Source organism: Poeciliopsis prolifica, unplaced genomic scaffold, assembly GCF_027474105.1.
Source record: "Poeciliopsis prolifica strain line A6 unplaced genomic scaffold, Auburn_PproV2 SCAFFOLD142, whole genome shotgun sequence".
Lineage (NCBI taxonomy): Eukaryota > Metazoa > Chordata > Actinopteri > Cyprinodontiformes > Poeciliidae > Poeciliopsis > Poeciliopsis prolifica.
In genome coordinates, this window is record NW_026562517.1 from 37,035 (window position 1) to 53,600 (window position 16,566).

Genomic DNA, 16,566 nt, shown 5'->3' on the forward strand with positions numbered 1-16,566 from the left:
CCTGGGGTGTGTGGGAAAGTCTCAATCGGCTAATTATTTACAGTGCACAAGACAAAAGCCAAGCGTGGACAAATCAATTATTGCATCAAAATCCAAAGCCAGAACTGCCCAGTGTCACACAATTCATCTGACAACATGACTCTCATGCTTGTCTGATAGACGCATCTTCCACCATGCGGTGAAACCTCTCGGTTGCACGCTCAAAGGTTGCAAGAGCAAGTCCCTGATCAGCGTGAAGTTCTGAATCCTAGTGAGGCTTTGCAGAGGAAAAAAAAGGTAAGGAAGCTCTAAGGTTCCTCCAAGCTGCCACAGTGGTCTGAATGCTTAGGAAGCAAATAGGGGGAGCTGAGAGGGAAGCAGAAAGAGGAAGAGCGTTTGTCGGTGTCGACTCACCCTCCCCTTTGGGTCCAGGATGCCCTAACCGCCCAGTGTTCCTTTTGCTCACTGCCTGCTTGGGAATTGAAAGATTAAAAAAAGCACACACATAGAAAGAGAAAGCTTACAGCATGCCAGCACGATTCCTCTGACACTGAGAAAAAAAAGAAGAGCATTTCTAAATGTTATTTTGTTGCAAAAAGTGGATTCAATACAAAGGAGACTATTCCTCCTGGGCGAGCCGCTCCAAATCAGGCAAAACAAACAGAGCGAGAGCGACAGGCTGAGCCAAGAAGGATGAGGATGGGTGGCAGGACTGAGCTGGAACGAACCATGTGCACCCTATCTTTCTCTCTTTCTTTTTTCCCTCCCTCTATTTTTCACACACACGCACACAACGCATCCGCACACAATTAGGGCGAAAGCAAGCTGTCCGAGGAGACAACAAATTTGCTGGAACTTAGCAGAAAACAAAAAATTGAAGGCGAGTAAAGATTACAGTTCAGAAAGAGCAAGTATTCCAGAGGATAAAGAGAAGTGGATGGGATCGAGAACTGCGTGAGAAGATGGATGAATGAAAGGTGAAAGAAAAGAGAGGTCAGAGATGGAGTCCATACTTTCAGCTGGCGCAACAGTGCCAGTGGAGCATACCAGTAAACTACCTCACCGACATGAGAAAGGAGGGGGGAGGAGAAGGTGAAAAGAGTGCTCAGGTGGGCATGCACACACACACACACACATGAATACACAGCAAACATAAGACAGCCTTTTACTCATTTGCTATTCCTTGCAGCAGATCATCCACTCACTTTTCATCCAGACCTGCAGGTCCAAGGCAGGTGGGCAAGAGAGAGGACAACAAAAACCCATGTATGGACACACACATTCAAAGACGAACGCACACACCCACAGCTCCAAGTTAAAGGAAAAAAAAAAAAAAACACTGTGCCTACTGATCTCTTGTCTTGCTCTGCTTTCTCTCCTCCTCACCCTTTTCCCTCACATTGTTTTCTTTCTCAGTCACATGCAGAGGAGGAAGGAGGGAAGACTGGAGGAAAAAAAACAGTCTCTCCACCCTCTTCATCTCCTCCCCCTGCCTCACTCACATTCTACCTTTCTCTCTCAAGCTTTCCACTTTCACCTTTCTCACCCCCCTCTATTTCTTCCTCCACGCCTTCCCGAGGGTGACAGGATGGGGTGGAGGTGAACGGTGGAGGAAGGCATTTGAAAAGCAGAGAAAGAGGAGAGTGAAAGATCATCATTTAATTTGCCTCACAGCTGTGATCACTTACAGCCTGAGGCCCTCTTTTCCTCTGCATCAGGCAAGAACGGGGAGAAAGGGAGACATCGAGGGAGAGGAAGGTGAGCTTGACAGGAAGAATAGTTCACCTTTCTGCTGTCCATGTGCCTCCAAGGAAACCATTTATCTCTATCCTTCTGCTTGCGTGCAAAAAAGAAAACAAAGTGGACTTTTCAAAATTCCACATTTGCGGCCTGATCTTTTTCCACGTCCTCTTATCATTCCCCCTGTCCGCCGAGGAGCAGCAGAGGGACGGGGCCACAGGAACATTGCTACGTGATGTGCTTTGGCTTATAAAGTCTACATTTAATCTCCACCAGCTCCCCCCGGCTTTGGTATGGAGAGAAAGAGAAAGGGAGGACGAGGGAGAGAGTGGGAGGAGGGTGAAAAAGAGAAGAGATGATGGGGGAGGGACAGATGGAGGGAAGCAAAGGAGAGTGACGACGTGCAGCCGGCCGGGAGCTCAAATAAGCGACGGGTCCTGAAAGACTGGATGAGGAGGGAAAAAAATAGAAAAATCCCCAGGACCACACTGCCCTCTGCTTTCCTTCTTTCTCTCTCTCTCTCTCTTATGAACTGATCGACCAACTGAGTCTGCACCCGGCTAATCCCCAATCCTCTTTGACTGCTGTCTGCCAGGCATTGCATTATGGCTTTTTTTCTATTTTGTTTTTGCACAGCTGTAGAACACTGCACATCTGGATCTACAACACCCTGCATTTCTTCACAGACACCTCTCTGAAACACGATGACAGCATTCATTTTAAAATACCCCTGTACGTGCATGCATGCACACTCAATGTATCCAGGCCCATTTATCACTGTTTGTGTCCAGAAAGAGTCACCTCTCAGCATGGGGCTAATATTAGCCTGCTTTGAGGGTGAAAGACAAAGGCTTACATGGTGCTATGTGTTTGTTACACATAGCACCATGCAGAATGAGAGAAAGAGAAAGGAGTAGGGCTTTCATGATTTATGCAAATATTTGGATTCATTTTCCTTTAGAGGTCGTAAAACTGATTTCATCTGTGTAGTTCATAACAATATTTCTAGGTAAGCGAGAGCAAAGTGGGTCGTTAATTACCAGTCCCAATTTGCTCTCTCTTTGTAATCTGCTGGATATGGACAGGAGGAAGCAGCAGCCAACCAGCCAACCGGCACATCAAGAGACCCAGATCTGTCATGCCGTGGCCTACACATCCTCAGGAAATCATTGCACATGGCTGCGGCACAGCAACAGAAACATGCAACTCTGGTACTATTTCTCATTTTCTGCTTGTTTAGTGAGGAGGCAGAACACACACTCTGGAGACAAGTTGTGGTTGCAGAGATTGAATGACAGCTGTCATGTCCGATTGTCACATGGAGGACAGAGGAAGACAACAGGAGGTGATAGATGGAGGCTTAACAGTGGGCTGAGATGCAGGTGTGCAAAACTGAAAGTACAAATGTGCAAGACAAAGGCCATTGGGTACTACACCTAATACAGTCTGCTCTTCAGACTAATGACTCACAGTGAGACCTATCTGGTGCTTTTCTAAAGAAAAAGATTTCACATTTTATCAGGTAAGAACCACAAAACACTAGTGTGTTTTATCTCGGTTCTCTTGGTTCATGTGACAGACCCGCACAATGTTGTGCAGAATTGTGACATTAACTGAAAAGCATTTATACAGAAAAAGATTGAAATGGTGTGATTTGCATTTGCATTTGGCTCTTCTGAGTAAAGACATTGTGAACCACATTTTACAGCAGTTGCTCTTGAGCTTTGAGCATCTCAGAAACTGAGTTAGTTTGAGCTTCTTCTTTTTTAAAGATGGACTGGTAGATATTTCAGAGTGAATTCACCTCTGTTAGACCGAGTTTGATAGGGGAAAGAAATGGCAACCTTTCTTCCAGTTTAAGCTGCTCAGGTTCTCTTCCACCCTGCACTGTGTCAAAAGATGCAAACTAACTGGAAAATTGGTTTTCTGTGTCACCTGAGGTAGTTGGTGCACCTAGAACTACGAAGGAAATCTACACAAAACGTCCGAAGAAGTTGTGCTGGTGACCACAACTTCCTTCTTCACAAAATGTGAACAAAAATGGAGCAGTCACATTTTGTTTGACTGGAACCAAAATTTCAGCATTTGTTCCAATTTCAGCTGTTGCGGTTCTCTTTCACACCATACTGTATCAAACAAACCAAACCTTTTGAAATGTCTGCTTACCTCTTCACCTGTGTTGGTGCTGCAACAAAAACCTGATAAAGACACAGAATAAGACACTGGCCGCAACTTCTTTCTTCACGGAATGTAAACAAATATTGAGTAGTGCCAGGTTTTAGTTGTTGAAGGATTTCTCGTTTGTGTTTGGTAAAAGACCACAAACCATTTCCCCAAAGGAAGAGTTTTTGTTTTGGTTAAATTTACCCAGAATGTCATGCTCTGAAGTCTGGTTCCTGATTTTTTGAGTGGTCTTCTGATCGCTTGACATTCACTTGCATTCAATCTGCACCAGAGTTCACTTCAACTGATCACAGACCGAGGTTTATAGGTGGACTAGAGTTTGCTTTATGCATTCATACCTCCCCCAAATGAAAGGGACTTACTCGGCCAACACATTGGATATGGATTTAAATGGAACCAAACAAGGCTGGTGTGAATGCACCCTCAGATTGGAAAAATGTGAACATTAATCTTCAAGTCTTAGAAAGTTCTAAATTTCACTTAACTCCGGACTGTTCTAATAAGTGGTTTGTTGTCCCCTACTCGCTGTACTGTTAGGATGGTTGTTCTGTTGGAAAATGCATTTTGCATGTAGGCCAGCTTTTTGTGTTGATCTGCCATAGCGCCTTCTTTCCCAAGTTTGCGGGGGGTCCGACATCAATCAACCAATCCATCAAGTTTAATTGTATTGCATATTTCAGCAACAAGGCAGTTCAAAGTGCTTTACATCATAAAAACACAAAAATAGCCATAGATCACACAGTTAACAATTGAAATATAACATTTTGTCTGGTGGCAATGTTATACATCAGAGAATTTATCAATGTTCCATTTATAATGTTTCAAAACAACTCTAACCAGGTGTGTCTTAAGTCAGGATTTAAAGGAACTCAGTGTTTCGGCTGTTTTGTAGTTTTCGAAACGTTTGTTCCAGATTGCAAGGAGGAGCATAGGAACTGAATGCTACTTCTCCATGTTTGGTTCTGGATGCAGAACAGTACCAGAAGGGCTATGAGGTCTGGAAGATTGTTACAAATCTGTTGATACAGATCTTTAATGTATTGTGGTGCTAAACCATGATTTATAATCTAATAGTATTTTAAAGTCTATTCTCTGAGCTACAAGGAGTCAGAGGAAGGACTTTAGAACTGGGTGATGTGCTCTATCTGCCTGATTTTAGTGAGAAAGCCAGCAGCAGTGTTCTGGATCAACTGCAGCTGAAGACATTGTTATAGTAATGCAACACATGGATGAGTTTCTCTAGGTCTTGTTGAGACATGATCTTCAGTTGATAAAAGACTGACTTCGTAACTGTCTAGTGGCTCTGAAGGTTCAGGTTTGAGTCCATTACTACTCCCAGGTTCCGGGTCTAATCTGTATTTCCAGTTGAAATAACCGAAGCTGTGTCTTAAATCTAGATTCTTCCTCTTTAGGGCCAAAGATAACTTTTGTTTCTGTTCAGCTGGAGAAAGTTATGGCATATCCAGCTTTTTTATATGTTCAGTGCTCAGATAGGTTCTGGTGACATTGCAATGTACATCTGTATACAGGTCATCAGCATAGTTATGCACTGTAAAATACTTTAGTCACATTTAGTTGTTTCTGCTAAATGTGTTCTATTCTTTAAGTCAAATAAATTTGGTGAGTTTTAGGGTTTGAACCTAAATGTGTGACTTTGTGAAAGATAAAGTTAGTAAGGGGTAGCAAGTTGTGTATTGACTTTTTAGGCTAGCACCAAAAAAAAAAAAAAAACTAAAAGAAAAAGACAGGAGTGAGAACTGTTTTCCAGTGTGCTTAGTGGCATGTTTTTGTATCCTGTATTGCACTGTGAGTGAGATGGAAGTGTGTTACATTAATCTGACTTGTGCATCAATAAGGGAAATGTATATTTTAATGCTTGAGTATAACGCCCTGTTAACACCAAATGTTTCTGAGCCTAATTAATTGTGATGTTTAAAATACATTTTCAGATCAAAAATTGAGTTTATGCAATTTAAAACAATAATTTTAATTATTCTACAGTGAAATAGTTATTTTACATTATTTTTTATTTAGTAATTTTTTTTTCAATTTGTACTCTTTAACTAGGTGAGGGAAGTTTTTTTTCTTGCATATTGTGTAATAATTATTTGGTTTAAATTGCAACATTAAGTTAAAACACACAATACAATATTAATGACCTTAAAAAAAACAATGTTTAGACAACTCTTGTTGTTAAAACAACGTTAAATAGCATGGGATAACTTGACTAAAAAAGCTCTATCAGATTATTATGGTCATACGAAGATTATGTTTAGCAACACATATTTACCAAAGGGAGCAATCGCATCCCATGATATGAACTGTAAGGATCCACAACATGGGTCATACAAAGTTATGTACTTTGTATGAGAATACAAAGTATTCTCGTATTCTGTATTCTCAAAGTCTTCTCGAGCCAAACAGTGGTTTGGCTCAAGCAAACCACTGTATAAAAAACCAGCTCACACAGTAGTAAGCTACGCTGGAACGAATATGTAAGAGAGCTTCATGTAGAGGCCAGAAGGACCCAGAAGGACTCTTAAAGCATGGCTTGATTCAGGTAAACAGAGACATGACTTGTTGTTTAGTATAAAAACAGGAAAATGCTCATTTTAAATATGCTTTAAGATTTATAAACAGAAATCAAAATACTGTGAGGTCTGACTGTCTTGCAAGGAAGTTAGGAATTAATAATGTTGAGGACTTTTGGAAAGAAATTTCTAAAATAAATAACTACAAAACGTCACTACCAACTACTATTGATGGTGTTAATGATGTAAAAGAAATTACTCAGTTATGGCAGGAGCAACAGCAAGGTAGTTCCAGGGAACTACCTTGCTGTCCTCAGGTTTGCAGAGTGAATCCGAGCTGAGTTTAGTTGTAGAGTCTAGATATCAAAGATCTCTTGTCACTCTATGCTGAAACAAGCAGAAACTGTAACTTTTCTGTTTATCATGACTACTGCTAAGCCACTGCTAAAGTGTTTTACCACCTATCTGCTGCATGCACACCTAAAACCTGCATTCATGCTCATATAGACTGCTTAAATGCCAAGTATAAAGCTTGATGTTCACATGCACTTTAATAGGGCTCATATTTTGAATGGTGCAGACTATACACAAAAGAAAGCAAACATAACCTCAATATTTTCAACTTACACACTCCCAGTCACATTCACACATGCTACATTTCATTTTCCCTTTGTCAAATCTTCTGTTCTTGTCACTGAAGGTCATTTCACACATTAAACCAACAGGGGACAGTCTTTTGCCCATATTTTTAATGCCTTAGCTGCTGGAATAGAACTCCATTCCAGAACTGTAGGACTTCAAGGTTCTATCATGCCCACTGCTGCATGGAGAGGGTTAGAGGGTGGGAATGACATCCACCCCGCTGGAGGAAGAAAGTGGAAAATGAGAAGCATGCTGGCAACACTGACCAGACAGATGTTGGTGTGTTTGGTTTCAGAAGGATTTCAGCTCATAGACACTTTTCTGATTTCAATCTTAGGCATAAAAGAAAACCCTCTGATGGAGCAGAAGAAAGTCCAGAAATAGAATTCTGTCTGCTAGTGCAATGGCAGGAATTATCCTTCCATTTTCACTTCCTCCCTTACAGTCACAATATTTCGGATGTCAGGATATTATGATAGTGGCACTTTCCACACACACTGCGTCTTGGCAATTGGAAATATTGTGACAATAATTGTTCTGAGTGACAACTGCTTAAAGGATGGAGGCGCTGCCGCTGCCGTCTCCATCTTTTGCTCTTCTCTCCCCTTGATATCTCTTACTGATCTGTCAGCATATGAGCTAAATCACAGAGGTGGCCTGTCTTCTTCCACACACTCAACAGTTTTAATGACGTTATCAACTAGTAAATAAAACGGTGTGCTGACATTTCATTGTGGTTGGAAGGTTGCCGTATAGCTTTCATTTTATGTGGGGAAATAAATTTAAGCACATATATTAAAAATATGATGGCTGTGATATCCAGAATAAATCTGCAACTGCAAAAGCTGCCAAACTCAATATGCATCAAAGCTCAGGAACAGTGCAGGCCAACCCACAGCAGCAGAAAGTGCTTCTCCATCAGAAAAGCAGCCTGGACTCTTATTGGACCTGGTGAGGGGCCATGATTTGGCTGTGGCAGGCAGCTAACAAATAACAGTGCCATGCATACCTCAGGGAAAACGAGGAGGTTGTACAGTTATCTCCCAGGATGTAATTCTAAACTATACAACCTACTACCTCAACCTGGGAGCAAGCAGACCTGGACGCCATGCAGGGCTCCTTGGTTCATGAGCCACATAAGCCACTCAGAGTCTGACGGCATTTTTCACGCAAAAAGTGAAAGTCTTTCCTCATGATATCCTTCTAATCTAAATCTAATCTGTCCCTGCAGTGCACCAATTTCAGGAACAGTGATTGGCCGATACTTACATGAAGCCAATCTTATCCACTGATCTTATCTGCATCAGCAAAGGTTTAAAAATCAGCCTCTGTCCTCTTCTGCTCTACAGTTAAAAGTCTCAATGACTTTCTTGCTACATTTAGCAACATTTCAGACAAAAAAATTGGAATTGGCCAAAATCAGCAGGTCAGGCTTTTTAAAGATCAGTAATCGATGAATGGCCAGAAGAGACTGCACTTGGTGCAACACAGCAAACAACATAACACCAACTACTGCTTAGAGTAGCTCATTGATTTACATTGTTTACAAGTTTTGAAGGCAAAACAACTCAGAAATATACAGAACCAACCATGAGAATCCACTCATTTAAAGTTAAAACTGAGCTTCACACAAATAAAGACATTCTTGCATAAATGGCTGTTGAACTGGACCGTTCAAGGTCACTATTAAGCTAATTTTCAATTAGCAGCTCCTCAAATCTTTCTGATAAACATTACCAATAAAAAATACTTTTATCTTGACTTTTTCTCTACTCTTTCTCTTTCTTTTCTCTCTCTTTGAAGGATGAATAATTTTTTGTGACATTGTTCTAATGACATCTTTTACAATCCTTTGGAGGTTTGGATGCGCTTTGCACAGCAGCTCATATTACTGTTCAGTGTGGTACATACCGCAGAGGGCCCCTAAGAGCAATTTATTTACAGTGAATCCTCGTTTTCGTGGGGGTTAAGTTCCAAAAAGAACCAGTGATAGGCGGAATCCATGAAGTAGTAACCTTTATTTTTTACAATTATTATACAATGAAATACTCCATAATACATTGAAACCAATGAACAAAACGTTTTTACAGACCCAAGCATTTGTTTAACAAATAAAAGTGCTGTAAAAACGTATTGTAAAATAATCATTTTAATCATCAATACAAACTGAAGGCTTCAAATTGCGGAGATCAGCACCGCCTCACCGCGACCTGAGTCACTGGATTAGAACGGGAGAAAATGAAAAATTATTATGAAAAAAACTACAAAGTACAAATAGTGACACGTGTATTTACTGCTCTTCTGACTGAGCCGCTGCATCCTGACTCCGCTCTGTAGCGGTTTGTTCTTCTGAAGTGCAGGTGTGTTTTTTCAAGAGAAGAACATGGTTATAGGTAGTTGTTGTTGCTCTTTTTTCTTTGCAAACTTAAATTTGGCAAGCTGTTTTACGTATACATATTAAACCGCTACGTTATTGGCACACAAGTAGAGAAGCTAGCCAATCAGAATGCAGATGAAAGTCAGTGAAGCAGCGAGACCGTGAAAGGTAAACTGTGAGGTTTCACTGTATTTATTTTAGTGAAGTTTCACTGTATTTATTTTTCTTTTTTGCCCATATAAGAAAGATTTCTGCGTACATTGCCAAATATATATTATTGTTAAAAAATTTTTTTTAAAATCACAACTTTTATTTTACATAAAATAATGAATTTATGCGCTTTTGTTAATATAATCACATAGAAATCATTACTAAAAAAAATCAGTTCCACTTAGGGCCCACCCTAGCAGTCCTGGGGCACTAAGCAACCACTTAGTTTTCTTATGCCTTGGGCCAGCTGTATGCACACATATAACACTTCAACATCGAAATTCAGTTATGTTACACTATTTTCTTTGTTTGCGTTTCCTGGGGGGTTGGTGCTTGATTGCCTCTCCGTGGTGGGAAAAAGGCATGGAAAAGGGCTGAGTTTCCTGAAGGACTGCTGATGGATGGCCTCATTAAATTGAACCACATGCTTCATGCTGGGGGTTTTGGGATTTATTTAATCGGTTTGGGTTAGTTGTCATGTGGTAACTATTTTGTTTTTCCTATTGTGTCAACAGGGTTTAACTAAGCCTTATGGTGTCATTTCAGGTTAGATCAGTTATGTCTTTGAGTTTGGTATTTTGCGTTTACCTCTTTTATTTGCCTGCTTGCCTAATACTTATCTTAATCATTGCTCATACTTTAGGGTAAATAAAAACTCTCCCAACAACATCCATCCATTTTCCGGTCACCCTTCTCCCTAACGGGGTCGGGAGTTGCTGGTGTCTATCTCCAGCTGCGTTCCAGGCGAGAGGCGGGATACACTCTGGACAGGTCACCAGTCTGTTACAGGGCAACATAGAGACAAACAGGACAAACAACCATGCACACACACACTCACACCTAGGGAGAATTTAGAGAGACCAATTAGAGAGTCATGTTTTTGGACTGTGGGAGGAAGCCGGAAAACCCGGTAAGAACCCTCGCACGCACAGGGAGAACATGCAAACTCCGTGCAGAAAGACCTTCTTGGTGCAAAGCAACAGTGCTACCAACTGCGCCACTGCCCCCAACAACATCTGTTGTTTAATTCTGTTGTTCTGCATTCTGAAGAAGAATGGGAGAGGAGAAGGAGCTTACTCTATCTGATCTGGTGGCTATGCTACATGCTCACATGGGGCAATAGGACACCCAAGATGGAAAACAGGATGAGTTAAATTCACAACAAGAACAACAATTTAAAGCCCTTCAACATCAGTTTAAACTTCTGCAGTCAGAGATACAACTATCATCACAATCATATTCTCCTGCATCCAGGAATTCTGCTAAAATGATCCAAATGTGTTTTGGCCTTCGGGCTAAAGATAGTACTGACCTTGAGCTTGCAAGCTTGCAAGCGTGCAAACACCTAATAGTGTTTGCACAAATGACACCATTTCAATCTCCTGTGTCCATGAAGATGAGAAAATCTATCCAACAGCTGATATTCATATTAAGGTTAAGGACCAGATGTATCTTCTGAATGTGGGTGTGGTTAGTAGTCTGCCTTATTCTGTTGTGCTTCGGTGTGACCTTCCTGTGCTTTTTGATTTGATGGAGTCTGATCAGATTCAAGAGACTCCCCATAGTTGTTACCAGTGGCCAGGCTAAGCGAATCAACAGCCACTCTGACCTGCAGGGCGCTCTGCCCTTTTTCAACGAGGAGCTGGAAACTACTTCTGTGAAGCCACGGAAGACCCGCGGATAAACGAGATGGGATAAATCTCAATTTTCACATGTGGAAGCACCAATAGACCACATTGCCACTATTTGGGTTTGATATTTCAAATGATATTTCTGAACTCCACAAAGCTGATCAGTCTTTAACATCTCTTTTACAGAAGGAAAAGTTAAAGGAACCTGGAGTGGAACAGGACCTTAAGGGTGAGGAGTACATCTTGCAAAATGACATTCTCTATATCATCAGCAGAGATATGTGTTGCAGCTAGTAGTTGCCCAACAGGTGAGAAATGCCATTATTACTTTGGGGCATGCAATTCCCTGGGCTGAACACATGGGTAAGCACAAAACCACAGCTTGCATTAAACACCAATTTTACTGGCCTGGTCTGAGCAAAAATGTAGCTCAGTTTTGCAAAAGTTGTCTAAAATTTCCCGCAGAGCTCCACTCTAACAACCTCCCGGCCATTGGCGTCCCTTTTGAGCATCTTGCAATGGACATTGCAGGATCTGTAGAGAGGAGTAAAGCAGACAATCGCTACATGCTTGTTGTAACAGATTATGCAACAGAATACCCTGAGCTATCCCCTTTAAAATCTATAAAGACCAGACGCATTGCATCTTGCCTGGTGAAGTTATTTGCAAGGATTGGATTTCCTTGAGAGATTTTAACTGATCAAGGAAAAAACTGTCTTCTGTATAGAAACAAGTATATCAGTTGGGCATCCATAGCCTGAGGACTTCCCATATGTTAGCCCATCATACTGATGGGCTAACAGAATGCTTTAACCAGACCCTCAAGCAAATGCCTGCAAAATTTGTCAATGACTGTGGTAGAGATTGGGTTCAGTGGCTGGCCTATCTTCTTTTCGCCTTTAGGGAAGTGCTCCAACTCTCTGGTTTCTCTCCCTTTGAGCTGTTGTATGGGTATGAAGTTCGTGGTCTTCTATCTCTGTTATTGGGAGAGGTACTTAATAACATTTTATCTTATTCAGATGAGAGAGCGTTTGGAGAAAATGAGCGAGCTGGCCCAATTGCACATGTCAAAAGACCAGCAGCAAAAGAATATATGATATGATAAAACTACTTGGCAGCGCTCATTTGATCCAGGACAAAAGGTACTTGTGCTCCTCCCCAGCAATAACAGCAAAATGTTGGCCAAGTGGCAGGAGCCATATTAAGTTATGAGGAAGCTCAGACTAATCACATAATGAAGTATCGACCACAGGACAGTTGCAGCCCACCAAGGTTTTGCACATAAGAGTGAGTGGGTTCAGTGTGCAGAACACAAGGCAGATGCACTGCTCATTCAGAGGGTGGCTGAAGTTGATGAGCAATATTTATCATCTTCTGCCTCTCTAGATTTGGATCATGACCATCTTCTCAAGGACAAGCAGCAACAGGTGAGAGAACTATGTCAATCTGCAGTGTTTCAACAGAAACCAGGAAGAACAAGGAACATGACTCTGTAGTACAAGAAGGTACTACAATGTAACCCAGTAACCCAGAAAGATTATGTAACCCAGTGTTAAAAACACAAGTGAAAGTTTATTATGTAGTTTGATGTTAATTTTTTTGTTTCACAGGATTGGAAAGTATAAACAGATTTTGTGTTTTATTTTACTTAGAAAAATATATCAAAAACTTCTAAAAATCTTTAAAAAGCTCTGAAGTAGGCCTTTCGTGATTGTTTTGCTGATGGATTGGGCAACCAATGGCTGGCATGGTCTGATATTGGGTCAGCCAATGAGGTTGATTGTTCCGCCCCTATCACTACTGCGCTGTGATTCTGCTCAGAACGCGTCAGACAAGGTTGAGAACTCACAGCTAACCATTGTTTCTGTTAGAGCCTGAAAGAGCTTATGTGACAGCTTCCCTTTATGCCCGTCCCGTCATACACACAATGGAGGCCAGTTGGTTAAATTTTCTGTAATGAATGGTCAACACAAATTAGCACAGTGAGCTCCCCTACTGGTCCACCAGTTCTCCGCGTATACAGTAGAGCGCTGAACAGACTGTGTCACAAACAGTTATTACAATCAGGCTTAACAACATATTTTTCTAACAGATGATCGTATAGTGATATTTGAGTACTAATACTTCTTTAAAATTAATTTAATACAATCTGGTCTTTCTCTTATAAATGAAGAAAAACCAAAAAAAAAAAAAAATAGACATAGACAGCAGTCAAATTTAACTAATAAACTATTTAACAGTAACTTCTAACTGAAACAGGGAACAAACAAACTGACAGGCGAACAAATACAGCAAACTGACAACATAATAGACAAACCGACAAACTCAACTGAAGAAAAACTGACAAACATAACTGACAACATGAATTACTGATAAATAATGTAACATAATTACCTGTAATGAATGGTCAACACAAATTAGCACAGTGAGTTTTCCCTTCTGGTCCACTAGTTCTCTGCTTATTGTAATAAAACTCCATGCAGTTTGAACACATCAGTCTTTGATCACACCCACTATGACTGTTCAGAAAAGAACTGGATTTGGTGACTTACCACAGTAGAATGCTGAACAGACTGTGTGGAACTTACAGTTTATCTTCCTATTTATGGTGAACCAGTAGGGGGCGCAAAAAACCACTCATTACATGGTAATTACAAAACATATTTCAGCAAGAATTTCATCTGTATCTATTACCCGTTACACATATAAAATCTGGACAAACAGTAAGAAAAAAAATATTGGTATAGTTTCTCAAAATATATAATTGAAAATAGTAAATTTGGGGGGTTTTTTATCTCAAAGTTTCTTTGAGAGCAGCTGAGACTGGGGAGAAAATCCCCATTAGCGTCAGACACGACAGAGCGTTGGTGAGTGATCGCACATGCTCGGCAGTTGGCTCAGTAAATTGGTTAAAAATTGGCAAAAACACGTAATATCTGACCAAATTTAATAAAAATAAAGTAGCACAGTAAGATCTTTATTATTATTGTTGTGTATATTGTTGTATTTATTTTTCTTTGAGTACATGTCGTAATAGTTCAACGGTTCTATATCAGTTATGTGCTTTTTTTCCGTTGGTATTACAAGACATTTATAGTGTTGAAGATGTACCGGTACTTTCTGACTGAAATATATATTATTATTATTATTATTTTATTATATTATTTATATTATTACAATATCTTTACCACATATTAAGCTAATTTCTTTAGTTTTACTGATGTGTAAGTAATATTGTATTCTGATAAACTGCTGACTTTTGTACAACTTGAAAAGAAAAAATTGAGCAATGATGGAAGATCTCTTAATTATAACAATTTATTGATACATAGGTTTGATTGATATTGGCATCTTGTATTCTGAGATGTTTTGTTTGGGCCTTGTTCCAGGTCAGGTTTTTTTTTTTTTTACGGTGCATTTTTGGCCTGGAGTGCCCAGAGACTTCAAGACCCACTTCTGAATTTGGATGGCGAGCCCCAGCCCAGAGAACCCAGTGAGATGGTAGATAGTGACCCCACTGGTCACTATCCTTGAAATACTGAGAGAGTCGACCGACACATTGGAAGAGACTGGAGAGATTTTCTGTTTAGAAAAAAAAACGCGCGCTATTTTGTTGCAATTGTACATGTGGATCCACAATTGTTTTTATTATTAAATTTTACTTTCTTGTTGACACTTTGTGCACTCCCTTGTTGTCATTCACACCTCGGCTCCCGAGAATTCACAGTCTTTTGATCCAGCCTAACTTCTTTTTAGATATACTTTTATAGCATTGGTGCTGGTCAGAGAAGTAAATTAAATTACCTGCCTTTTGCTATTATTAGGTGTATTTAAAGTAACTTTTGGGTTACAATTACTCTATAGACTATGCTGTCTTCATTAAAGACTGAAGTTGACATGATATTTTGCTTAAAGATTATTGAGAACTCTAAAAGTGAATGGTATAACACAGTGGTGTTGGTACCTCAGAAGAATGGAAGCATTAGGTTTTGCATTGATTTCAGATACCTAAATCTTATATCCTTGTTTAACTCCTATCCAACACCCAGAATTGATGACCTCCTCGAACGTCTGGGAAAAGCAACATATTTGAGTGGATTTGTGTCAGGGCTACTGGAAGGTCATCCTCACTGAACGATCCAAAGTTCCCTGCCTTCAGGACACCATGAGGGCTGTTTCACTTTACAGTCTTACCATTTGGGTTGCATTGGGATCCAGCCACTTTCCAACAGCTGGATCAGGTATAGCACAACTGCTCTGACTTTTCTGCTGCTTACTTGGATGGTACTGACATTCACAGTATCACATTGGAGGAGCACATGGAACATCTGGATTGTCCTGGATTGCCTTCAATCAGCTGGGCTGACTGTGAACTCATGAAAGTGCGTCTTTGCTGCTACTGAGAGAATACCTAGGGCATGTCATCTGCAAGGGGGTTATCAGGCCACAAATTAATAAAGTGAAGGCGATGGAATAATTTCCTCAGCCCCAAACAAGGAACCAACTTGTTCCTATGCTATTTGTGGGCATAAGTGGGTTCTACCTTCGTTTATCCCCAAGTTTTCCAGTACTGGGGGATAAAACCAGTACTAGAAAACTGGGTTTGAGTTAGGGCAGCTCTGCTCACAGATCTGACGGGATCCCACTCTCCTAATCACATACAATGGACCAAGAAGTCAGTGGCTGCATTTATAACATCCAGCAGTCACTAATTAAGCAATCTTTATTGTAAAATCCTAACCTTAATTAAGAGTTCATATTACAGACTGTTGCTTCAGATCGAGGTCTGGGAGCTGTTCTCCTTCAGGAAACAGGAGGCAGTCAACCAATGGCATACATCAGCCGGAAGCAGTTTCCACTGGAGGTTTGCCATTCCACAGTGAACTTGCTGGGAAGACATTTCACATTGGAGACAGATCATGAACCACTACAAGGGCTTACAAAGATGAAGGACAAAAATGGGTGAATTACCTGTTGGTACTTGGCTCTCCAATCATTTCAGTTCACAGTGCACCACATACCAGGAAAGGAGAATATTAGGGTTAAACACATATTAACAAAGACAGGAAAGACAAAAGAGTTAGATTCTTTCTTACTCGCGAGGAGAACAGACAGAGATGTGCTTTCAGTTACAATCTCTTTTTAGATATACCAACACATTTGCCTGCTCCTCTCTTTTTATTGTTTTCAGGATCCCTAATCACAAGGACACTGTAACTCTAAATTCATCACATAGCTACATCACCAGTTGTCATTTACTAACTAAGACACA

General features: G+C 40.5%; 1 long non-coding RNA gene across 2 annotated transcripts; it reads left to right on the top strand.

Annotated features, from left to right (window-relative positions):
- Nucleotides 1-399: 399 nt before the first annotated feature.
- LOC129355718 (uncharacterized) lies at nucleotides 400-14,703 on the top strand. Of its 2 annotated transcripts, none has more exons than XR_008605310.1 (6): nucleotides 400-1,245; nucleotides 1,396-1,737; nucleotides 2,805-2,930; nucleotides 11,481-11,523; nucleotides 12,681-12,721; nucleotides 14,684-14,703. It is a non-coding gene; the product is annotated as an uncharacterized LOC129355718 (long non-coding RNA). The 2 variants fall into 2 exon arrangements; XR_008605309.1 differs by lacking the exon at nucleotides 14,684-14,703 and having other exon boundaries at nucleotides 400-1,088; nucleotides 1,169-1,245; nucleotides 12,681-13,487.
- Nucleotides 14,704-16,566: the final 1,863 nt, after the last annotated feature.